Genomic DNA, 26,511 nt, shown 5'->3' with positions numbered 1-26,511 from the left:
CAGGACATCAAAGATGACATCACAAATGTCATTGATGACATCACATGTGCATTTAGTTTTCATGCACAGCCTCTACACAGGATTGTGATTGTAATGTTGGCAAAAAAATGTCAGAGATCTTTGGAAGAACTATCATTCAGCAAATACTTCATTAAGCGCTGCATTGCTATAAGCACCATTGCATTATACAGTTCTTTCTAGTACATGTACGCACTCATGAATTATATTATATTTCACTGAATATAGATATAGATAATGTGAATATTATAAATGTTTACCAAAACTCCCTTAGCTTAGATACGTATAACATAGAAAATACTAAACCCCCTGCCACGCTATTAATTTTGATGCCTGCAGACCGTGCGCATGTCCATGGACGGACGCGGTCCCCATCAAGACTGCATAAACTCAGGAGGTATCTTACATTATTGTATCATACAATAATAACACCAAACATATCCAAAAAGCACCACATAAATACATTACATTCAATAATAAATAAAAAAGTGCAAACTGTATATGTAACACACCAACCTTCCAATTACATAACATATGCAACATAATGCAATATACCAAAACAAAATAATTATGCCTCCAACAGAATTACCTCACACAAACTGAACAGCAAAAATCAGCAGCACACGTACGCAGCAGTAACATCAAAATTTAGCAACAAACTAGTGAGTAGACAGCATTTATTTTATGTATTTGTAAACTTTCTGCATTAGGTACAGTAAACATAATACATTTATTTAATTTTACACAAAAATGTCTACTACTTTGGAATGGCTGGAACTAAATTTTCCTCGTGATGAAATAAGTGAAAAAATTGATACCAACTGAAGATACTACACTTCTCTATACAAGCAAATTATTATCCATTACTTTATCTGTACTTACCATTTTTTTTGTATTTAAACACACCATACAGACATTCAAAATAATACAGAAACAGACATTAGAAAATCATCTGCAGTGAATTCAGCAAAAAAATGATCTATTAAAAGATGTGTTCACTCAGAAATATTATTTTCCCGAGTGTTCAGGCATGTGCTTCTAAGCATACGTTGATCTATCGTACAAACATTTCCTTTGCATTTTACCGTAATTTTCCTCTTTTTTACAAATGCGAAATCAGGCACCAGGGCGCGGTCATCTTGTGATAATCTTATCCGTTGCTGCATCGCCCAAGGTGGACTGCCCTGGCGGCACTCATTCATATTCCCGGCCCCTGAGGCTGACATCACCAAACCTAGTGATATTCTCCACCTATCTCGAGGACATTACTATACAGCGTAGTAAAATGCACCCAATCATCACCTACGTGATAACGTTAATTGACGCTGAACCCGGAATATCAACACACAGCATCTCACAACATAGCACGTCCCGATTTTGAATATAAAATCATACTTTTAAAGGAAATAGCAACACTGTACAATTTGTAAAGTACTTTTATTTCACAATAATCAATCCGAGAACATCGGCGATTGCCATATTCAAGCAAATGGGTAATTTCTTTCTTTGTTCTCGATCCCCAAATGTTTATCGTAAGTCATGCAGTGTTCCTTTTGGGTATAAGAACGCCTTGGACGCACTGTGAATCGCAAGACTTTGGCATGAACTTGGCGCTAGGCCACCGTAAACAATGTCAAGTTGCTCCTTATCGCTAGTCACTGTGATCCATCCATTTACGTATATCTGTAGCTGACAGTTAAAAAAAACTGTCTGTTGGTATCGGGAATCCATGACAATCGCAGTAAGCCAAGATGTAGCTGTTTAAAAAAAGTTAACAGAAATGTGTCTCAGTAGCCAATCGTTATTACAGTTTACAATTTAACCATTCTTTTGGACCCTGTTACAAGTACTGATAAACACGGACGTGAAACAATGTGAACTCAGACAAAACAACATACAAAGTGCTCTTTAGTTTGCTTTAGAAGTTACTCTATAGATTATGGTCAGATCGAAATGGAATGCTATGGCTAACACTGCAATTAGAGAGCAAGATAAAACCAAGAAGAACACAGACAGAATTTTAATTAAATATTAGTGTTGAATTACACGTTTGTGCAACCTGGGGAAACCCACTACTCGACTACACGCATCTCGATGCTCCACTGCCCATGTGCTCAGAACAAAAGAAACTGCACACACAAGTTGTAATTGCATGTTGTTGCAATATGCCACAAACAACAAACAATACAATGTAACCCACCAATAATGTCACTGAATGATAATTTGAATTATTTGTGTATACAATCGTCCAAAGTAAAACTTACATAATATTCAGCATTTCCATTCTATCAGCGTAATACAGACACTCCGTTCAGTTCAACCAATTTTCTTAAAATGAAATTACATGTTCCTTAGTCCAATTATTGAATCATGAACATTATCATATTTTAAAGTCTTACATCCCTCCCTTCGTACATTCCTTTTGAATCCTCCCTTTGTTTCAATGTCAAAAAACAATTGAACCTTATACTGTGTACCATGCGTGGGTTTCTCAGATAGGAAACAATAATTCAACGGCACTGACCTTCACTCAGAATGGTAGCTGATAGCCCTTCAGAACACAGTGGCATGACAAATATTTTTGAAAAACATATCATTGTTTGCTACCATTCACCAATGCGGGTGACATTTCTACAGATTTATTTTGTTCCTCTGCACAACTTCGCACTCTCCCAGCAACTCCCACAGTCAGGCCAAACCACCTGTCACCTCATCCCATCTCCTCTTCACACAGCAAATGACAAACATTTTTAAAAGGAGAAAGTCTGGAGCCCTGACAAAAAGTGGTCGGATAAGAAGGTCCAAGAAAACCCTGCTACAACCACCTCCGGCCAAGCCGCAGACCCTAACCCCATTGACCACAGTTGTATATTAGTGACCTATAATTTGCACACGTGTATTTGTACTATCCCACTTTCGGTCACTAGTGAGATGAATGGTGTGGGCATCTTGCCACCTTACAAATACAAACACATAGTAAATACATAATAGTAATGCTTTCACGTTAGAATACAGATTGTACCAAAAACAACTGCAAGCTAACTGGATTTACACATGGTAAACTATCACTTGGTAAAAAACCTTCACAACCGTAGGTATAAACTACCATGCAGCAGCCACAACCAATACACGTCACTACTCTGCATATATACAAAAAAAGTGTGGATGGGTCAAATATAATGATACCAACATTACTGTAAAACAGAGAATGAGACGGTCTGCGACCTACCTCAATAAACCACACCCTACATCTTATTTCCACCTGCTGAGGACAAAAAACAAAACCATTGTCTCATATTGCCCTAGATACTAAACCAGAAAAAATAACCTTGACATTTGGAAGTATTTTCATTACTGTCTGAACCAAATATTCCAAATCTGCCAACAAAGTAGGGGCACTGACATACCCCAAATACAACGCACCACAGTGCAAAACAACTACATGAGCAATAATGACCATGCCCATATCTTCACAAACTTGAACAATTCCCTGCACATTAAAACCAGGCACAGTGCTCCACACCACCTCCATTCCTTTAACATCAAAATTATTTTCCACATTCCCACATTTAGCATACTACTCCAAACCATGCACAAACATATCTCCAACCACCAACACCCTGATTTTCTCCACCTCTACCATCTTCACTACACACAACCTCTTTCAACACAAACCACAACCTCAACATCTGATTGGCTGATCCCCACAGTCCCTTTTACATGCTGCATTTGCTGAGAAACCCCGGATCTGGCATGCCCTGCTCGCGGACACCCGCGATGTCCGAGAAGCGCGTAACAGCGGGGCAGCACTTCTACCCTTTCCACTTCACTTTCTGGACCATTTCCTCATTGGTTGCTGTTAAATAGTCACACAATCATCCACCAATCACATCCAAGAACTCTACGTCTAACTCTATCATCACGCATCAGCACTTTAGATGTACTATTGATCACTCTCTGTACAATTTGGCTGTCACTGCAACAGACCTACAGAAACAACTGCTATAAAACTGGCCAATATTTCTACTTGCAGATTCATGCACATCCACATGCATGAACACAGACTACAGGTATGAATATCTTCTACACAGTACATGTACAGCTCTTCTAAAAATACATATAAACATACCCTGTATAAACTGTAAAATTACCTTACTGTCATTTATCCCATCTGCTATGATCCAGTGTCAATTGCAAACCTGTCTCCTCTCCAAATTTTTGTTTACTCACACAGCTATCTAAAAATGTTTTATTTCATATTAAAATATGGCAGAAATAACAGTATAATTATAAAAAGACTGTCCAGTGGGTTATAAAATTACACACAACCAGGATAAGTACATGCATCTTCATTCAAGCACACACACAAACAATATAATTGCAAAGGCTCCCAGCTTAAACAACACCACTGCCTCTGTATGAAATCCTACTCCTTTATTTCCCACACCTTCACAAATTCATACAATGCATGCTTTTCTGTACAATCTCTGCCATTTACCCTGTAAAAATAGCAAAAAATACATAGGATTATTTCTTCTACTTCTTACCATCCAATAACATAACAGTAAAAAAACAAGTGTGCTCTACACGTTTACTATTATACTCATTTGTAAAACATACTCAACTAACTGATTCTAAATAAAAGTTACAGGATTCACATATGCAATGAAAGTGCATATGCATACTATGCTCAGTTCTAAGAAAACACTATTGCTACAAAAACAAACAAATAACCAATGTGTGCATTAACAAAAGTGCTATAAACACACATATTCACCAACATCTTTCTTTTACAATTGCAGTTAAGACCACTCTCCTGAAAAGCAGCAGCGTCTGAAGTACGAACAATGACTTCGAAGAAACCTACTCTTTCCATACAAAAAAGTAAGTACAATACTAACAAAATGTTCTAACTGTGACTCAAACACACTAGCATTTTACTGTTGTAGAAAAAAGAAGTGTATTAACCCTTTCCTATTAGATGTATTATTAGCACTTCCCCTTACCAGTTGCATACTTTATATTGTCATCTGAAGGCCAGTATAGTAATACACAAATACAAGAATAACCTTCCCAACTTGATATAGCTTCCCATTGCACAATCACACGCCTCCACAATCATCCTTTCCATCATACTCAGACACTCATGCACAAAGCACGCTTACACAGCACAACAGCCCAACCCACACTTTCTTTTTTTCTCCAACAAACTCCAAAATATGCCCACCAAAAAGCAACTCCGTAGAAAGCAACTCAGAAATAGAGCCAATCAAAATAAAAGTGTCCAAAATAATCATCCATCTCTACCAGATGTTGTACAAAAACTTCAAACAACACAGCTAATACAGTCATTACGCAAAACAAAACAAGCATCCAGTACACAAACTTTCACTCCTCTATCAAAATGTAAAACAAAACAAAAAGTGATTAACAAGACTTCAGCTACCACTACTGCTAACGCTGCACCTATAAATGTTGATATAGTAGCAACTAACCATACGAAAAAAAATATTTTACAATAAATGTTCTGCCACAGAGTCCTTCAGAACCTTATAAAAACATGAGAGAAGTCATGGACAACCCTTAAAACCTACCGTAGAAAAGTAATCCTAAAAGCTCTCATAGACAGTGCAATCCTTCTCAAAAGGAAGTTATTTCTTTTATTTTTAAACAGAATGAAACCACTAACAAAACTAACTACTAAATTACAAATAACACTTCTCAATAAATAGAATATCAACAAAAATATCTTCTTAAACATCTGTGGAGGTGAATGGAGTCACACCACGAGCACAGAACCATATTGATATGAAGAAGCATATAAACAAAAGCAAACAAACCCAATTCCCATACATAGCAGTGGACGAGGGTATGAAAAACCTAATAACACCATTATGAAACAAGAAGCTCTGCTCTAAAAAATATCCACAGAAAATTCAGCATCACGTCTCCATTCTAATAAACCAAAACTTCCAGTCTACAAATGACAGTGCACATCAATGTGTAACATTGACAAAAAATCTTTCAAATCTTTACGCCACTTCCTCAATCAGTATGTAAAAAGCCAAGACAAAATCAAAATGAAGCTACTACAAAATAAGGATTCCTGTCCAGTGCACAAATACACAGGACGACAAGGACATTCATTAGCCTGCATTTCAGGACCTATTTCCAAAAGCACCTTCCATCATATCAAAATGATATCAACACATCATTCAACTATAATAATCTAGTCCATAAACTCTACTATGCTAAAAGTCCTGCGTTCACACTAGTCAATTTAAATAACAATCTTCTATGTGGTACAGTCAAACAACTACTCAAACAAATAGAGCATATCCAGAAAAAATATTTTGGAAGTGAAAGCCACTTACAAAATGCATTAGCTTTACAACAAACTACCAACTACTGTACAAATAGCAACCTTCTATTAAACACATACAAACAAGAAATACTAAAGTTTAAAAGTACCTCTGGTGAAGTACCAAACCATGTGTATGTGTGTTGTCGCATGACTTTTTAGAAAACTAGCACAAAAACTGTAGACATAACGTACAAAATAGAAGACAATGAAGATTCCAAATGGTTCCAATTAGCTCTACCTTATAGCAGAAAACAAATACGAAATTACTGACCCCTTAATACTTTGCAATTACTGCACTGCAAAACTTGACAACAACCAAACACCTTCATGTGCTCTCAAAAATAACTTGGAATTATTCCCACTACCAAAACCCCTGCAACAACTAAATTTATAAGAGAGCATCATAATTCAAACAGTGCACCCACTTCAAGCAATAATGCGACTTCAACACAAACAGCAAAATTACCTCCCTCTAAATTAGTGAAAGGCATTTGTGGCAAAGTAGTTTATTTACCATTAGATCTCAAAGAAAATGTCCACACTCATACACCACAATCCAAAATATTTACTTCCAAAGGTATCTTATAACGCAGTTCTATTACAAACTCTACAATCTTAACTGCATAGCCTAGCCAAAATTTTACATACAAACTGTACAAATGAAACAGTACACACACTTATGGGTTGTGGATATTTGATGAGTTTTTGATTCTATGGGTGTGTTATGCTGTGGCCTATGGCCTTTGGCCATGCACCCAAGACTCTAGGCCCTAGCCACAACCACCGCAGCATAACACACCTATGCTACCAAACATTTTGACTGTGGTATTTGAGCTGCTTATAGAGGATATTAATTACAATCAATCCTCTACTAACAACCCAAAACCAACATCATACTAAAGCAAAATAGCTATTAGTGCATTTATTATGTCAGCGGACAGCCCTGAACACTGCAGATATGGTGAACACATCAGGGGCACCTGCCACCAAAACAAATACAGTATTTGACCCATCTCTTACTCCCCAAACCACACCAACACACTCCACAAAATTGCATTTTGCCTCTGTTCGCCGCCGCGCTGTCGGCGGAACCATTATGGCGGGTGCACCAAAAGAATGTGACGCATCTCACCCCAGCCAATCGGCGAATATGTTGCGTGTCCACGGACATGACACAAGCCGATTAACCCATCGGTGTCCTGTCCGCGGAGCGAACAGGGAAGTGTGTCCGCGGAGCGGACATAGATATCCCACATTTTTTTGCTTTACCTTTTGCCCATTTAAAAGAAAACTACTGGACGGATTTACACCAAATTAACAAAAGCACGCCTTGCAGAAAAAGGCTGCTGATCCTGCCACAAATTTGGTGGAAATCCATCCAGCAGTTTAAGCTGTAGGCTTGCGCAAAGTTTTTTCCCATTATGTCGAAAAAAAATAATTTTGGGACCCCCTATAACTTTGCCCCCACTGAACCAAACCTCACCACAATTTGCAGAAAAAGTGCTCTTCCTATGGGATTAGCAACTTATATATATTACACAGCCCACGGTAGTGGCTGTGTAGTTATGGTTATGTATGTACTAGCAAAAAAGTACCCACACTCCACACGGGTTCTGTAGACAGACATGGACACTCTCTCTTCTATAAATGGAAATCAATGATCCTGTAGGTGACTGTTCCGACTCGCTTATCTCATGTTGTGCATTTCACCCTGAAGTAAACTGAACAGAGAACGGGTTTGTGTAGCTAGCTTACATAAACCGGACCAGACGTGGATGGCAGCTGAGAGTTGGAGTGCTGCAGCGTACTAGGACCTACTGTGTGCTCTCACTACCTGTCCCCTCACCCCATCATGGTGCGTTCAAGTGAAAATATCTCAGAAACAGTGCATCCTAGGGCCTTAAAACTTGAGTTTTATTTCTCACATCAGCACGCTTAGAATGAGCTTTGCTCGGTCCTTCTACGACATTGATGTTTTGCCGATTTCATGCAACCATGAAATATGGGGAAAGATGTGGGGCATGCAAATGTCATATAGCCAGTAATGTCTGGAGAGACCTAACAGGTAACCATGCAACCTCTGTGTGCTCTGCCCACCTGTCGCCTAACCCTGGTGGGTTGCAGTGTGTTGCAGTGCAAATATAAAAAACAATGGTGCATTCTAGGGCCTTGAAACATGTTTTTCGAGCTACCATAGGGAGTCTCGAGTTGTGTTTTTCGTGTCGAGATGCTTAACATTAGCTTTGTCCAGTTCTTCTATGACCACATTGACGTTTTGCCAATTTCAGGCAACTGTCAAATCTGGGGAAAGGAATGGTGTGTGCAAATGTCATGTAGACAGTAATGTCTGGAGGGTCCTAACAGGTAACCATGCAAACGTTGGTGCAGATCGGTTGAACAGTGTAGCATTGGATGAGGAACAAACAGACGTTCTGCCATATATATATATACATATATATATACATACATATATATGATCATATCAGTACATACATTCGCTAATGCTCTTACTGCACTGGAAACATGGTACCTACTATGCCCATTGTTTAAAAATATGATATACTTATCAGGACATCAATTTTCGGGCTCCATAATGTCCTCAGAACGTTTTAACATTTTCTGTAGTGGCTCGGTTTATATACATTACCAGTAGCTTTAATACAAATATTATCCCAATGTGCAACATACTGCAGCAATGCACATCATGAGTGTATTTTCTTAATGAAGCAGTGTGATGAAATTGCCTGAGCTTTCTCAATTTGGTAATGAACACAGCGGTCCAGTTCTCACAATTCCAAAACAATGCTCATATTGGCCCAGTTTCTACGAGTATTAAACACACGGACATGAGGTGGCAGGCAAACAGAATCATTGGCAGGCAGAAAGGGAGGTACTTCCAGGCACCCGAGAAGCCCTTAAAGGCAGTTATACAGAAAGTCAGACACACACACACACACACACACACACACACAGTGAAACACACACACTAGCACACGTGTATGAGCATTCATCCCCAAAATCTTCATTCGCATGGCTGATTTTCATAGCTGGCTAACTGATGGTTCTTTGTGTGTACTGCCACTAATGTATACAGTCAGGTAGCAAGTCTGTCAGGCTTCTGGAAGAATGCTGGAGCAAAGCTGGAAAGGCGGAATACAAGCAATGGTGTCTAAAACAGGGTGACATCTCTTGTCTTAATGGCTGCTGAGGGAGTTTAAGAACCTGGCTGATGTAATCAGTTGACACCTACCAAAACAAGTCTCCATGCAGGTGAAAGGCCAGATGGGAAGAGGAAATTGACAATATAAGCAGACTTGGTTGCCGTTTCCCCCTTTCCTGCCTACACCACTTCTGTAAAACCTTTAGACAATAGGTTCAATAATCCCATTGGGTGAAGGAAGGCAACCGTAAAGGGAAAAGTGGTGCATCACACTGCCATGCACCATGCTGACCCACGCAATGGTATAAGCCACACCATCAATATATTTTAATTAGTTCTTTCCATTGTTGAACCTTGTTTGTGACTGGGAAAATATCCTCTCTGACTCTGTGTGCCTTCACTGGTCAACAGCAACAACTGCAATGATAGCTGAAAGGTGGAATTAATATGTTTATCAATCCATCCCACATAGACAATAGAAATGCCAAGTACCAGCCTGTTATGCAATGCATGGAGGAAATAAAAGCGCCTGACTGGCCAGTCTAAACCTGGACTGTGTACCCTTGGTGGGACCCAACTAACAATTAGAAATAGAAAAGCCGATACTCCCATCCATCATCCACTGGTGGGTGTGGCCTTGACTTGGTCCTTTGTAGAAGCAGGAGATGATGAAGCAGACTATGCAGCCTTCAGCCTAAGGACCTTGTGAGGAGGTCTTGCTCTGAAGCCAAGGGGCGTTTGACATCACGTGAAGAAAGGAAGGAGAGGACTGCTTCCCTGCCGGATGCCTGGAGGGCGATAACATCACATCAGACACACTGCACCATCTTTGGGGCATCTGGACCACTCGCATGCGGTATGGTAATTATTTTAAAAACCCAAAAGAATCATTTTGGTGGTGCAAAATTACTAAACGAATACCCAAAATTGATGGTACACCAGGAGTTGACCCATCGACTACCTGGCCACACTCATGGGGGCTAATGCAGCTCCCGCCTCCTTCACACTGATTATGCAGGGCTGCCATTTTCTGGCCTATTGGGGTACCAGCAGGCTTTCGCCAGCCCCTTCCAGCAAATGCCCATAGCTAAGGCCCTATCTGTGCTTGTGCTGGGAGGACTCGGAGACCCCCCTTCTCCTTTTCCCCCTCTTTCTAATCATGAAGCTGCCTCCTGAAGCAGCCGGTGCCCACACAAACCTTTACTCCTGCACCTCAATGCTCTCTGCAGTTTGAAAAGTGAGTTATAGCTAAACTCTTCCACAGCCTCCTCCACTAACGCAACTGAACCATATCTGTTGCTTTCTCACTCTGCTTCTCAGTCTCACCTAATCGTCCTCTTCTCCACTTTACTTTGTGCCATTGCGTGATTCTCAAACCTAGGTGTGTGTGTTTTTAACATTTTACACTTCATATTTTGCATTGTATTCTTTGCCTGTACTGTAACCATTAGGCCGTCCGGTGAGTTTAGACTAGGACTGTGCAGTGCAGCCACCCCTCTCCTTCATCTATCCTGTGCCACGCTGATGGCACTCATCATATCTCCTATCTTCTCTAACTGCTACACTATCACCTACCCTCTCTCTCTGACAAAGTCTGAAAGGAAAAAGCACAAAAAAAAATCCTGACCACCAACCCTGGCCTACCTATCGCTGATACCTATGTGAGTGCAACTTCTAGACAGGTCTTCACCGATACCCTCTTCTCTGTCCCCTCCCCAGATCTTTGGTTGCCACATCTAATCTCTACTCTCTCCCTTTCATATACTCACGAAGTGGGAAGTCATCTTAAATAATTAAGTGCAACAAACAAGAGGCTACTGTGTGCAAATGGGCTAGCCATCACATCTTTTTCGCTGCTGTCCAAGTCCACTGAAATGTGCAGGTGGCGTTTGAAAACAGGGAGACCTATGCATTTCTAAAAATAAAATTAAAAATTAAAAAAAGGATGTGATGTAAACTTTTTTTTTATTTGCATTCATTTTTGAGTAGTGGGCAGTATGTTGCTGTCTCTTTCTGTTTGAGTGAGAGTTGTCTAGTGAGATTCCTGTTGGCTAGAGCCACCCGAGACCTGTACGGCAGTTACTTGATCACAGGAAAAAACGGGTATCTTCGGGCAGCCATGTTTCTTTGCAGAAGCAGCTGTTAAAGAAAAGGGGTATTATTTAATTGTAGTAACATTGTAAGCGGGCCCTTTTTAAAATTGTACAATGTTTATTTCTAATGATATCGTTGTGTATATATTGCAATCTTAATAGGAACATTACTCTTGCCTTATGGGCCCAAACACATTAACAAAACCTAAAATAAGCATATACATGTTTTCCTGATAGGAAGTTATCAAGTCAGAAAACTTCTAAAATATGCATAATCAAATTTCCCAGCCCAGTTCTGACGACATTCCATACTAACCATACATATGTATGATTGAAATGGAAAGTTAAGTAAAAGTGAGAAAAATAAAGAGAAAGAAACAAAAAGGATGTAATAAAGGATGACGTAAAAGGGAAGCTTTGTAGGGGCAGAGGGGATTTTGAAGGTGTGGCAACCAATAAGGAAAAAAACAACTAACATTTATAAATAAGAAAATGAAACATTTTGCTCATTTTCACGGAGTTTCACAAATGTGGATTTCGTACTTCTGTTTCAACCAGCAATCAGGTTATGATTCCACAATGGACAGTCTGGCACACTCAAATTGTACTCTTTAAAATGTATGAGAAAGGGTAAAGGGAAGAATAGCGCCAGTGCTGGTTGTAGACTTCATTGCATAAAATCAATGAGTGTTTTGGGAACATAAGAAGAATCATGGATCCTTACATTTGACAAATATGTCTGTGATAAAGGGGTTGTATGCTTGAATCACCAAAAACATGCTGCAGACTGACCTTGGAGCTCCTTTCATTTTTCAAAACTCTCTAACTTGAAACATTTCGTAACATTGAAGCATATATGCGGATTCGTACAGGCTGAGAATGTGGATATGAGGATAACATAGCTGCAAGCAACATCAATCAGTCCTTTAGAATCCAAGGATGGGCAGAATTTAAGATGGGTGTCAGTGTAACAATGGCTGTGCACATGCTCAGCTCTCAATGCACAGCAACCCTTACTGGATTAAATACGTGGGATGCGTCCAAATATTTCACCAAATCTGATATGTTGACACTGTTGAGGATCACACAGCGCTGCACACATTTTTTCCACAAGGTTTAGGGTATTTCCAGAAACATGATTTTCCTGTCTTGCATGCATTCTTAGTTTCCTCACATTGTTATACTTCATGTTTTCCTTGTCACTAAAGTAAAATACTTTATGGAAACAGCAATTGTTCTGTACCTAAGCCCTGTATACACCCGGGGCAATGCAGGTCCTGTAGCTCTCTGGGGTGAAGATGCAACCTATCTATATGGTTCCTTAGCCATAATGTACTGCCATTTGTTCGACTCTTCTGGAATTGATCGCAAACCCTCTCGCATTTTTCACCGGACCTTGAGTTCTTCTAATTGGAATGTGTTAATTACCTGTGTTCTAAAATCCTGTTTTTCCATATGCTTATATGAAGAATGTGCTCTCAGTGAACATGAATTATTCACATGATGTGTGAGCCGCACACCCAAAGCACCCGCTGGTAAAGCCTTCCTTTTGCGATCTATATCAGGAGGGATTTCCCTGGAGGGCTCCCAGGTCCCGGCCCCATTCAATACTCCATGTTCACTCATTAACATTCTCCTGGTGCCTTCTCTATTTCAGTTCCTGGGTATTAATCACAAAGGCAGGAGATGATGGGCATTTAGAGAAAGCCAGAAAGACAGTCCTCAAGGCAAGCTTCCCCCCGCATACACAGAGCCTGCTAGCATTGCAGATTGATTCTTTGGGGTCGCTGACACACAAAGCTGAAACTGGAACAGAAAAGAAGGCCAATTTTACCCAGGCGGAGGAAACGTCACAAGGCATAAGGTGTAACAACATCTGGGTAAGCAGCTGTCTGATGGATTTCCTTTCGTTTTTTGCATTGTTTTTGCATTGCTCTTGCACCGCCCCGAGCCCACTTCACACGACTTCCCCCTCAAAGATCAGAAATTGATTTTAAAGAACAGGGATTCTCCAGTTATATGTCCAACATGAGAGCCACACTACACACAAAGGGAACACAAGCAACAATGAAATAACCTGCATTCATTTTGCAATCTGTAAAAAGTAATACACTGAAAGCAAAACGAACGCACATGGCAATGGTGGAAATGTACCCCTGCCACAAAAAATGCACAAATTAACGCTCGGAGGTTTTGTGGAATGAAATATATGTGGACAGGCTGGCAATTCCCCCGAGATGGATCCGGAAAAGGAGGGGGTTTGGGAACATGCTAGAACTTGGAGGGGGTCAGTCTCCTTGACATAACAGTGGGTGATATTGACATGTTCCTAGCTCAATAACTTCAAACCTTGCACCTGAGGGATCTGCCATCAAAGCGCTGCTATCTCATTTGGTCTAAAGACATGTGGCTTTGAGGAGATGACCAGAGTCCTGGACGTGGCTGACGAGAGTTAAATCGTTTTATACATTCTCTGGCCTTTACTTCTGTGTGACTTTATTTACTAGGCAGACAGCTTTCAAGTCAGAGCACTGTTTGATGGTTAGCCATTCGACGCTTAACATAATCTGGGTTAATATCAAGACAATGCATCATGGCACTGATGAGGCAAGGTGCACGTTTCTAAGCTCTCTACAACATTGAGGGTGGGTTGATGGGGGTGGCGGTAGTAGTGAGAAAGCACACAATAATTCAGGTATGACATTGCATCCCGAGAGACCGGTGCAATAAGATTCATCAGAAGAAACAGAGGGAGAATGCCCTATGTTAGCCTGATTGGAGCACTTTTTGGCGCCGTATTCTATTCAGGTAGGACTATGAAAATACTATTAGCGCAAAAGCTGTTTCAAATATTTTACTTGTCTGTTCATAGCATGAATACTGTCAGTGAACCGAGCAGTGGGGGTTATGGGGGCGTTTCCAAAGACTGTATGCCAGGATGTTTGGCTGGGTAAGGAGATAGCTGACGATGCCAGCATGCTAAGATCATTGCAGCATATGCCTCAGCGCCTGCATGTATCCAACCTGGAGGATTGATCCCCCAGTGACCAACTGCTGTAGGGATGCCAATTGTACCCCATGGTCTAAACGGCTTGGGTAGGAAGGTTTAGGGGGCACTGGGGCAAGTAGAATATTAATAGGGATAATGGTGGGCTTTGTCCGCACCGCAATAAGGGAGTGCGACTATGCTTGCGTGTGTGGTCACGCACAATCTGCTAGTCCTAACATCACCAAATTGGCTGATAGCATGGACACATACAAAGGGGAAGGTTGACTCCACCAGAGATTAGAATCGTCCACATTTTGTTTTACAGCTGACCAATTAGCAAAAGATTCAGCACAGGAGGCATCGGACGCAGGGGGACAATGGACAACATGACACACAGATGTTTGCACTGGGGAGAGGGGAGCGGGTGGAGATTTTGACTAGCAAGTCTTTCTTATTGGTAGAGAAAGAAACAACACATCCAACTGGAACGAGGTGATTGTCAGTGATCACATCAAAGGCTCCAACAATGTCAGTCAGACAGTTGGCACAGACTATCTTTTAGCCTGTAGTAGCGGTGTGATAAAGTGTGGGTCCACAGCGTGTGGTAAACCATGTTTGAGTCACCAGAGACACATCTCCAGTTGCAACTCTTTGTTGAGGAAAAGGAAAAAGATGTGAAATCCTCCTAAATTACTTTAGTTTTTGCTTTTATCTTGTCAAGGTGTTTTTATTATAACACTATCTTCCTGGGGCTTCCACAGTTTGATATGAAGCATCCCAAGCGGGTGCAGAATGCTGCGGCCAAACTGAAAATGAGCCTCAGTAGATCTACCCAGCTCCAAACACTGTGCATTGGCTGCCCATGGAGATGAGGACCTGTACAAGACATCAATGCATAGTCAAGAAACGTTATGTTGTACTGGAGTAGTACGGAATTACCCAAAAAGCCAGAATGGGAGATTAGGCTGAAAAGTTCGACCAAACCCCCATTCGGTGCTAAGGGCTGCGGCGGTTGCAGGGGTGTCCCCCGCAGCCAATCCCAAAAACCAAAAAAAAAGCAAAAAAAAATGGAAAGGACTCTGCAGCGCCGCTACCCAGTAGTAGAAGTGAAAGGGAACAGGCGTTAAAGGGACACAGCAAGACGGCGGCACACAGCAAAGTGTGCCGCGGCAACGTGAGTGGGGGGGTGGGGATGTGGGTGGGGCAGGGGCCAAGTCCGAAATGTCCAGGGGAGAAAAGTCTGAAGGATATTTTGGAAAAATAGTCTTCGGTCTTTTCTCCCTCAAACATTTCCGTCACGGGCTTCCAACGCCAATCCGAGTTCCGAGTAGTTCAGTACCTGTAAACATTCTAGATGACCCTGATCCGCTGACCAAAATAGTATGGTAGGTCCTCAACATAGGAGAGAGAGAGAGAGAGAGAGAGAGAGAGAGAGAGAGGGAGAGGGAGAGAGAGAGAGAGAGAGGACAGGTAGCAGAGTTTTTTGTTTCCCGACCACAATCATATGGAATATTGCTCCTCTTCAACTCTGGCATCTTGAGAATTATCATGAATTCAGGAAAATCATGAAAATGCACTTCTTTTCCCTGTGGTACCTTACATGACCCCCGATTTAGCTCCTTTCTGTCTTCCAGTAGCACCATGAGGTGTTTTTCAGGTGTGTGACTGCTCCTGTACACTGACTGCTCCTGTACACTATGTACACCGACATGCATACATAAACATCTTGATATGATAGGTAAACATGTCAAAAAGGGTTGAACATTTGTTACCAGGGCAAAACCACTAATTCAGAGCCATATGATTAGGCATGAAACAGCAACCATTTGTGTGACAGAAGATACAGGTCAATTACCAGACAGTTCCTCATCACTCAATCCAGTGTGGATTCAGCAAGCGAATAGTTTAGGTCTGGACCTGGAAATAATGTGGCATCTGCCAGAACGTTACAAAAAACAGCTAGGGCAAAACTACAAGCGTAATACACTTCTATTACATTCCTCCCAGTATGGTCAACATATTCTATCACAAAGGAACAGGCAATGAAGTACCCTGTGCAGAAGCACACCCTGACTCTGCCAGAGCAAGCTCTCCCTAGAAAGCTGGTGGTGTACCGCCTATCTAATAGGGATAGCAAGAGATCTTTCCCTCGCCTAGAGACCACATTTACATTGATCAATAACAATTAAAAACACCAGTACAGGTATTGGTAGAGAATGTTAGTATTAGATCATATCTCTTTTTTGTTATTTTTGTATGCGAGGTTACTTCTCGTAGAAATTTCTCGATAATGTGTAATCACCAATTAAGTCGAGACCTCCCCAACAACAGACTTAGTACTGGATGGTTAAAACAGCAACCACCCACATATTGTGGGACCCCTATTAGCAATGAGCCCTACTAGGGCAAATTATTATTCTTGCGTGTTCAAATTCACTGATTGAAACATCATCATGGTCAAGAATGGACTCATGAACCTATGGTCGACTGGTTTCGATGACCACTCCAATTGGGGTCATCTTCTTCAGGACCAGGTAGTTTATCTTGGGCGTCACTCTGTGAATAATCTGCTGTGGCAGATTAGGTGGTGCCTCCGTCCTTTGGGGTGAGAAGAGAGAGGTGGAAAACTGAGGTTAATTCTCAGCTGCTAGACACTCTTCCTGTGTCAGACTGTTTTATGAGCAGTCTCTGTGCTTATTTTTTTGGACAGGTTTCAACAGGGAAACGTGGAAAAGAGGGTGCATTTTGTAGTTTACAGGAAGTTTTAATATTCCATGGCTACTGGGAACTTAAAAGGACCAATGTAACAGGGTTTCATCTTTTTGTTACAGGCAGGGAGTTTGAGGTGAAGCCTGGATAACCACACCATGTCATTGGTACGGTATTCCGGAGAAGGTTTCCTTTATTTATTTGCGTAAACTCTGGCTTTGTCTTATGCCTGTTGCAAATGTAGTTTGGCCTTCTTGAATCATAAGGACAGTCTAGCTAATGAATGATCGCCTGCAGGAACAGGACTTGATTTTGAGACAGTAACAGGAATAGAGACTGGATCTATACCTAGGGAGAGGTGAAAGGGAGTAACTCATATGGAAGTGTGGAAGGAGTCATTGTATGCAAATGTTGCTAAGGGAAGTAAGCGAGCCCACACTGGATGATGTTCGGTGACATAACATCACAGGTATTGGGTTCCTTTCACTTTGTCATCGCTTTGGGGATGATAAGCTGTGGAGAAGTTCAATTGGATTCCCAGTCCTTTGCTAATAGCTCTCCAAAAGGTGGATACAAATTGTGTACCACGGTCGGTGATGATAACACATTTTTTGGATAAAACAGGTAGCTAAATTTGAAGCATAGGGCACATCCGGGAGGGCTATGAAATTAGCCATTTTGTGAATGAGCCCAGGACCGTGAGAATGACTGTACATCCCTCGCCAGTAGGGAGGTCAGTGATAAAATCCATAGCACAGGTTTGCCATGGACCCTGAGGGATGGGAAGAGGTTGTAGCAGTTCCATAGGAAGTTTTCTAAGAGTTTTAGCTCAGGCACAACCTTCACATCCTTTAACATAATCCAGGGTATCAGCTCTCATTGTATATCACCAGGCCTACCTGATGATTTTCTCAAATGTTTTCTTGGTTCCGAAATGTCCAGCTACTGGAATATCATGGCACCAATGGAACAAGGTGTATTGACTAGCATGTTTGGGCAACCATAGTTATCGTGGAATATTAACCCTTGTTCCTCTCGGTGGAGAGGTGATTATTTTAGGAAGCGTCTCGTGAGGCTAGGAGTATAAAATCTTCTCACGTCTTCTTCATAGGTTTGCAGAGTGTTATCTGTAGCGGAGATGATTCTTTCTGGGGGACAAATGGTATACATTCAGTGGTATCTGATGACTCATTGTAGGGTCGGAAAACAGCATCGGCTTTAGTGTTTTGATTGTCTGGCTTAAAGGTGACTATAAAATTAAACCTAGAAAAGAAATGTACGCAGTAATTCTGTCTTTGGTTCGTGGACTGGTCTGTTTTAAGGAACCCAAGATTCCTATGATCAGTATAGACTGTAATTGTATGTTTAGCTCCTTCCAGGAGGTGCCTCCAATTCAGGTAGCCTACCATCTCTTTATATTTGTTAAAAGATTGATGGTCTGTGATTACATGGATTTGGTGTGAGAGCTAGTTATGTTGACCCCTGGTGAGGATATGTAATGGTAGTTTGTTGGAAACCCCTCTTGTGTTTCTCTATATACTTGGTCTTGTCCAACATACCCCAAAAAAAAGAGGACTCATGCTATAAAAGCGTACTCATTATCTCTGTATAAATGTTTCCATCTATGTACAGGGTTGCCCAAGCCAAAGCAGTTTGCTCCAAATTGAGTCAGAGTACTGAAACTCGAGCCTGATCGTATGCGTAAATTTAGGGTCAGTTCAGGAAATGGATTTTACATTGGCTGAGAAAAGGCTTAAATTCACGAGTGTCCCCTCCATACTTAACGGACATAGGAGAAGAAGGAACTGTGTGAGCCGCAGCTGGGGCTGGTAGGGTGGCTGGGGGTAAGTATAGGTGGGTTGTCTGACCTGGAGGTTACTGATGTGTCTGTACTGGAAGTCCCAGGCCCCCAAGGATTAACCACAGGGGTTTTGGCCTTGACTACCTGGTCCACCGTTCTCTGCAAGACTGTCATGGACTGATTGAGTAGTGTGTTTTTCTGGCAAGACATAGCTAAATCCACCTTGAGTATCTGTAGTGCGGCCACTAAGTCCTTTAAGAGAGTCTCCTTGGCTCAGGGAGCAGGTTCTCACAATCTGTCACTCACTGGGACTTCTTGAACACAGAAGCAGTGGTCCTCAGAAGCCACAGAGGGCAATGCACTCAAGCCCCTAAGAAGCTGAACTGCTGATAAGGGAACTACCAAATAATGCCCCTTCCTAAGGTCAGAAGTGCTACTTGACAGACATTCTTCCTGATGTATATGTAATGACGTAGGACACAGAACACTGGAGCAGCAAGGATGACAATTGTAAGAAGTAAGGAACACACTTGATATGCCAGAATAGGTTGTAACAGAAATGCTCTACGATGTTAGGTCTGCAAGGCTTACCTGTGTGTATTGCATGTCCAGTCTTCAACCTGGAACCAAATGTGGAAAACAAATTGGCAACTTCAAAGTCTAACTCTAATTACCTATCTTAAAATGATAGCACTGAGGCATAGAACAGCTGGGGATTCTATTAGCAAGGAGGTCGCTGTATCCACAGCAAACAGGACCATTGAGAGAACGGGAGGTCTCGCTACTCAGTGCCTTAAATACAGACTTGCTGCAGCTTCCCCGGGCCGATGTGATGCCCACCCATGCTGAAGGAAAGGACATACCCGGAGTCTGCACCACGCCTGGAGCCGGAAGCTCGGAGGAGGTGAGACAATTACAGAGCAGTGGAGACGCCCAGCCCCAATCATCAATCTTATATGGCAACCAATGTCGGAGTGCAGGCCATCTGAATTGCACCAACTCAGAAGGTGGTGGTAAATTCCTAACAAGTGGGATGGCACCTGTACAGAAAGGTATTTTGGGGGCTCTGGGCCATGGGGTAAATCTTTTTGCAATCCTCTTCAATGGCCAGCTTCCAAAATTCTTCAGATGAATGCCGGACATGATGGCCATGGCAATGGGCACTTTTTCCCAACATTCCAGTCAGTGGATGCTGTATGCCTTTACTCCCTTTGCAATGATTTCTTGTGTCCTGCTACAGATCCAAGCTCATGCGACAACTCTGGCTTTAGTCACTCTCTTTTGACACTCTCACACCTAATACCTCTGACTCTATAACTGGCCATTGGCAATCCAGTTCTTCTTTATTAATTCCCTGACATCCTGAAGGTTCCTACAGGGGAACGTCATCCTTTGGTAATGCACAGTGGGTTTATTCTCATAGCATGGCTGTAATGAGGGATATGGGGGCTCCCGTGGGCATTTTGCATTCAGCTTCCTTGCTTACCAAGTGTTCTTGGGCTCCCAGTACCCTTCGATCCTACAAATTGGAATCATTTGCATGGCATTGCCGATGCTCTCGAGGGGCAGTTTGATGCCTCCCAGGGTGCTGAGGTAACATTCATGAATTGTTTGACAGATTTCGCTAGGTTAGGTTCTTAATGCACTGTGAATTTGGACCAGTCTGCCATTTCCAGTTGGGCAACATCCACAAGTGTGCCAACGTTTGAAGGCAGTATGTCTCATTTGTCCTTGCGCTCGAGATATTCCAGTCTATTGTATGTGCATTTGTTTCTGTCAATATTTATGAGATGGCACCAAGCAGGTTGTCAGCTACATTCGTTGCACTCATGTGTTTGTTAGTGTTTCAGAGAGTCTTGGAACTTCGGGCAATGGACCTTATGGATAGAATATTTAGGACAACAGATGTTTCTTTTGACTTATAATGCGGTAATAAAACAGCTTCTAAAATGATTGGTTTTAATGCCTTTCCGAATAATCTACAATTGTTGGTTGTTTACTATTGTAGGAAGGGTTGATGGCTGACTTGAGAACATCTTCTGTGTATGTTCCTTCTCATTAAGATACTTTTTGCCCCCTTTCCTATCCTACTCTAACCAGGTGGATGCAGGGGTTAAAAAGGATGCTGTACTAGAGTTGACACTGATATGTTTGGAGATCATTCTACCAGGGGTGCTAGGGCATCAAAAGCCTTTTGTTCAGGCACCAGATTGAAAAGCATTACTAAGGTGGCTGATTGGTCTAATGTCTCAACTTTTGATGTGTTCTATTACAAGCCTGTTATTATGCTTCGGCAGTGGCTCTTTCAGGGCTACATACCGATTAGTCCTTGTAAATTATGATGCAGTATTGATTCTATTAATTGCACGAAGGTGAGTATTATCCCTCCCTACCATTCCATGTTCTAATGGAGTTGTGAGCTCTTTTCTAGAATATGGCGGGGGTCGTCTCAGACTTTCTAAGGCATGTGTGTTTTGTAATGTATACTGGCGAGGTCAGTCAGGACAGTTTGCCCTGTTGACAAGTCGGTTTTTTGTAGGCAGAAAAGAGGGACAGTGGTGGACAGGGCTATGCTCTGTAAAGCACCCTGGGTAAAGATTGGTGGCCAGTGGGAAAAAATGCATTGTCTTGCAGTTTTTGCTGCTTTTAAAGAAAATAAATAGTGCATAATAGCTGCACCAGTTCCATTAATTGAATCATGGCTGACCATCATGATCTACTAAGAATACTCATTTGTGGCACCCAATTCTATCCAATATTGAAATTTCCAATCATCTCTTCATAAGGTTGTGGGTCCTTTCATCTCCAGGATTGAATTCATCCTTAGGAACATCTATCCAGTACATTTAAGGCAACACACAGGCATGCATACCCCACTCTCCTGAGATACACACAGCTGTATTCTCCTGTTAAAATCCAGAAACAACACTCTGACTTTCATCCTTACATTCTGAACCACCATCCATGCCTCATACTCCATTTGGGCTTCACGTGGTTAACACTGCATCCCAAATTCAATCTCCACCTGAGGTTCTTTCTTGATAGGTTTTCAGAGCCCCTGGCAATAATGTAAGGAGATTTTGTGAGTCCCTGCATGTGTGTTTATTTATTTTTTATTTTTATTTTTGACTCTGGTTGAGTGCTCAGTGTTGTGCTGCAGATACTCATTACCTCCTCGAGTCAGACGTTTGTGAACTAAAGACGATGTCTAGTTGAAGATCAGAATTGTTGGACCCTGAAGGTACTGGACATGACTTTCTCCCTGAGGTGAAGTTAAGACGTTGGCATGCTTGGACAGTGCAAGTCAGGAAATAGAGAGGTTGTCAAGGTAGGAAAATGACTCCACCACAAGCAGATGAACAGCAGACAGAGACCTGGGAATCAACAAGATCTAGGTAAGTAACTGTGACTCCATGCTGCGCACTGCTTGACCAACCGTGCAGAAGTTGCTCTAGGAGGGCATGGCGTGCTGTGACAGTGAGGGAGGCGCCCAACCCTGCCAACAGATGGGGGTCCCGTGATTCAACCGACATCCCCAATTATCATATTCTCATCAAATTGCACGCAGCTCCATGTGCAGACATAACAAACAGGAGGCTTGTATTTGTTTTCTTTTTTTACCTTGTTTATTTATTAAAAACAAACAGCAATTATAACAGATTAATGATCACCACAAAGATACATGTATTAACAATCAATGAAATCTGAACTAATATTATATACAATCCAAAACTTAACTCAACCCTCCTCTTTAAAAGCAAACTAAAAAATAGTGGAACTAGTGTATTTCAAGAAATGTTCTCCATATTTTTTCAAAAATGTTCAATTTTCTTTGCCTTCTGAAGATTTCTTCTTCCATACCTGCAAAAGAATGCATCTCAGAAATACAATCAGATGATAAAGGTACAATTTGTGATTACCAATTGCAAAGTATCATCTTTTTACCTATTAATGCACCACTGAACAAAAAATAAAAATGGTGAAATTGTAAGATCATCCAATAAATCATTACTGCCCAAAATCATTGTCTTAAAGTCTAGGTCAATTACATCTTCCAGAACACATAGGCACATATTGCAAACAAGTGTCCAAAACCCTTGAATTTGCGAGCAATGCCAGAACATGTGTTCTAGTGTGCCCACATCACTCAAACATTTCCAGCAATCATTTGTATCCATCATTCCTCGTTTCATCAATCTTTCTGGGCTCCAATAAACGCTGTTAAGAATGTTTATCTGTCTGGAACTTTCACACTAATTCAATGAACAAAGTTTCACATTCCCACACATACCAATCCATGGTTCCTCTGAGATATTAAATCCTATCCTTTGACTCCATTATTCTCTTAACTTTACATTTTCTTTGTATTTAGACACAATTTGTTTGTACATTCTACTTGCAATCCCCCCTTCTCTAGGTCCTTTTTCAGCAGTTAATAGGTCTAAATGTACATCATTTTTCCACTCCACTTCTCCAATGCTCTTTTTCAGGCGTCTGTAATCAAGCTCTGTGAAATTTGCAATGTCCCACCTCTCACGAACGACCGCCCCAGATATCCAGTTTCCATTCTGCCATAAGTCACCAATCCAACACACTCCACCAATAAACCACTCCACCCAAAATAACACCTTTCCCTTTTCTTTAATTGCTGCATTCATCCATATGCAAGCATTGGGTGATTTCAAGGCATCTGATCCTAAATAGGCATATAGATTTTTCCAACTTGTTCTTAGAAATTCAGTAATGGAGTTTCTTTTACTTGTAGTGTTTGTCGTGGTAAGGACTGCCCTTGGTAAAAGCGGTCTAGCAAGACCAGCCTCCGCAATAACCCAATCATCCAGTTGTTCTTTAATAAATGGCATAATGAATTGAAATGTAAAAGCTAGATGATAGTCTCGAAAATGAGGGATGCGAAGGCCACCCCTTTCCGATGGAAGCTGAAGTTTCCATAGTTTTGATCTCAGGGGCGTCTTATCCCATATGAATGATTGAATTAGATATTCCAACTCCTTCCAGTAGGAACGTTTTATTTCTATCAGAAGCATGCTGAGTATATAATTGATTATAGGTGTAGCAGTCATTTTCAAAGCATTTGCTTTACCCTATAATGATAATTTTAATAGAGCCCATCTCTCCAAACACATTTTAAGATCTTTACACACCTCACTCATGTTCTCATCCACCATGTTCTCTATCCGTGGAGTCAGCCATACACCAAGATATTTAATTTTCTTCTCACACCATCCGAATCCCCACGTTGAAATGAAAGACTTATCACAAGTGAATGATAATGGCATAACTTCAGATTTAGGCCGATTGACTTTGTAGCCCGCAACTTTATAAAATGCACTTAGTGTGTCCATCGGTACCGGTAAAGAACTATCTAGATTCTTTATTATCAACAAAAGATCACCCGCATAAAACCAAATCTTGTGTTCTGCCCTTGGAAGCCAAGTCCACATACATTTTGACTATGTCTTAAAACAATTTCCAATGGTTCAACTGCTACAACAAAAAGCAAAGGTGACAGGGGGCAACCTTGTCTTGTACCTCTCTGTAAATTAAATGAGTCAGATTGTAAACCATTAGTCCCGATATCTACCATAGGAAGAGTATATAAAAGGCTTATCCATGAGATAAAACTCTCTCCAAAGTTAATTTTTCTTAAGACTGAGAAAACATAGTTCCAATTTATCCTGTCAAATGGTTTTCTGCATCAAGTGATACGGCAGTGATGTCCTCAATTGAGGTCTGAGCCTTAAACATTGTTAGTAACAATTTCCGTACATTACTAGAAGTCTTGCGATTCTTACTGAAACCTGATTGATTTTCACGAACTAGGGTTCCCATCAAGTGATCAATTCTTAAAGCTAAGACCTTTGCCAGAATCTTGTTGTCAGTGTTGATTAAGCTTATTGGGCGATAACATCCGGTAGGTTTCCATCTTTTCTCTTCACCTTCTTTCTTTGAGGAAATGTACATATCGTTTAATAAGTCTAAAGCAGAATTGGGTAAAATCTTGTACAACTCCACCGGTAGCCCATCTGGTACTGGTGCTTTTCTAATATTCAATTTGTGGATTGCTAATTAGAGCTCATCTATGGTTATTGGATTTTCAAGAGTCTTTTTATCATTATCTGGTATTTTTGTTATTTCCAAAGAGTCGAAAAAGGAGTCACCATGACCTGTAATATCTGGTTCATTCTGATATAGTTGCGTGTAGTAGTTTTTGAAAATATTATTTATTTCGATGGGGTTAAATGTTGTATGGCCATCAGGGCCACAAATAGATGTAATAGCCCCCTCAGAATTTTGCTGACAAAGCCTGTAGGCCAACCAGTGATCACACTTCTTGCCTTGCTCAAAGTAGGAGCATTTGAGATGGAATAAATGTTTCTCAGCCCTTTCATTAATAATTTTATTAATCTCTCTCTTTAAATCACACAGTTCCCTCTTTCTACCTGGATATGCCAGATTAGTCACCAAGATGCTAGTCACCCCCTTAATGCGTGTTTCTAAATTCATTCTTGATGTCTCCATTTTTTTCCTCTTCCCACTTGAAAGACCCAAGACACGACCCCTCATCGTGCATTGAAATGCTTCCCAAATTACCTTAATATTCAATTCTTCAGTACGATTTTCTTTCACAAAATGGTCTGCCTCACTCCTAATTTTATCAAGTAAGTCCTCATCCTGCAAGACTGAGGTGCTCATCCGCGAAGTGAAAGATTTACAAAGTTCAAAATCAAGTTTCACTGACAAAGAGACAGGGGCATGGTCTGAAATCACTATATTCCCAATTTCCCCTGCCTTGAAATGTTCAGTCATTTTACCACTTGTTAGGAACATATCAATGCGAGAATAAGTACAATGAGAGTTGGAATAAAAACTGAACTCTTTCAAGTGCGGATGCGTTAAACGCCAACAATCTTTTAAGTCAGTTTCGTCTATCAGTGACTGAAATTATCTGAAATGTGGCTCTCTTCCAATTTCAACCGCACTAATGCTTCAATCCAGTTGAGAATCAACTACTAAATTGAAGTCCCTGCCTAGAACAACATTTGGTGAATCAAAGTTCTGTATTAGTTGTGAATCTTTCCTGAAAAAGAAACCGTCATCAATTTTACTTAGAATCACCTTGAAACCTTGTAATTCCACCAATAAAACAACAATTCTCCCATCTTTATCTGAATTTTGTTGTAGGATCTTAATTGGTGCATTTTTATGAATTAATATTGCCACTCCCCTAGATCTGGAGGAGTAGCATAAACCAAACTCAACGCCAACCCAGTTTCTGTACATTTTTCATCTCTTCTTTCAATAAATGCATCTCTTGCAGGAAATAAATATCACACTGCATGTCCCCCATACAATTGA

Source organism: Ambystoma mexicanum, chromosome 12, assembly GCF_040938575.1.
Source record: "Ambystoma mexicanum isolate Mex_15411 chromosome 12, UKY_AmexF1_1, whole genome shotgun sequence".
NCBI lineage: Eukaryota > Metazoa > Chordata > Amphibia > Caudata > Ambystomatidae > Ambystoma > Ambystoma mexicanum.
This window is presented reverse-complemented; position numbering follows the sequence as displayed.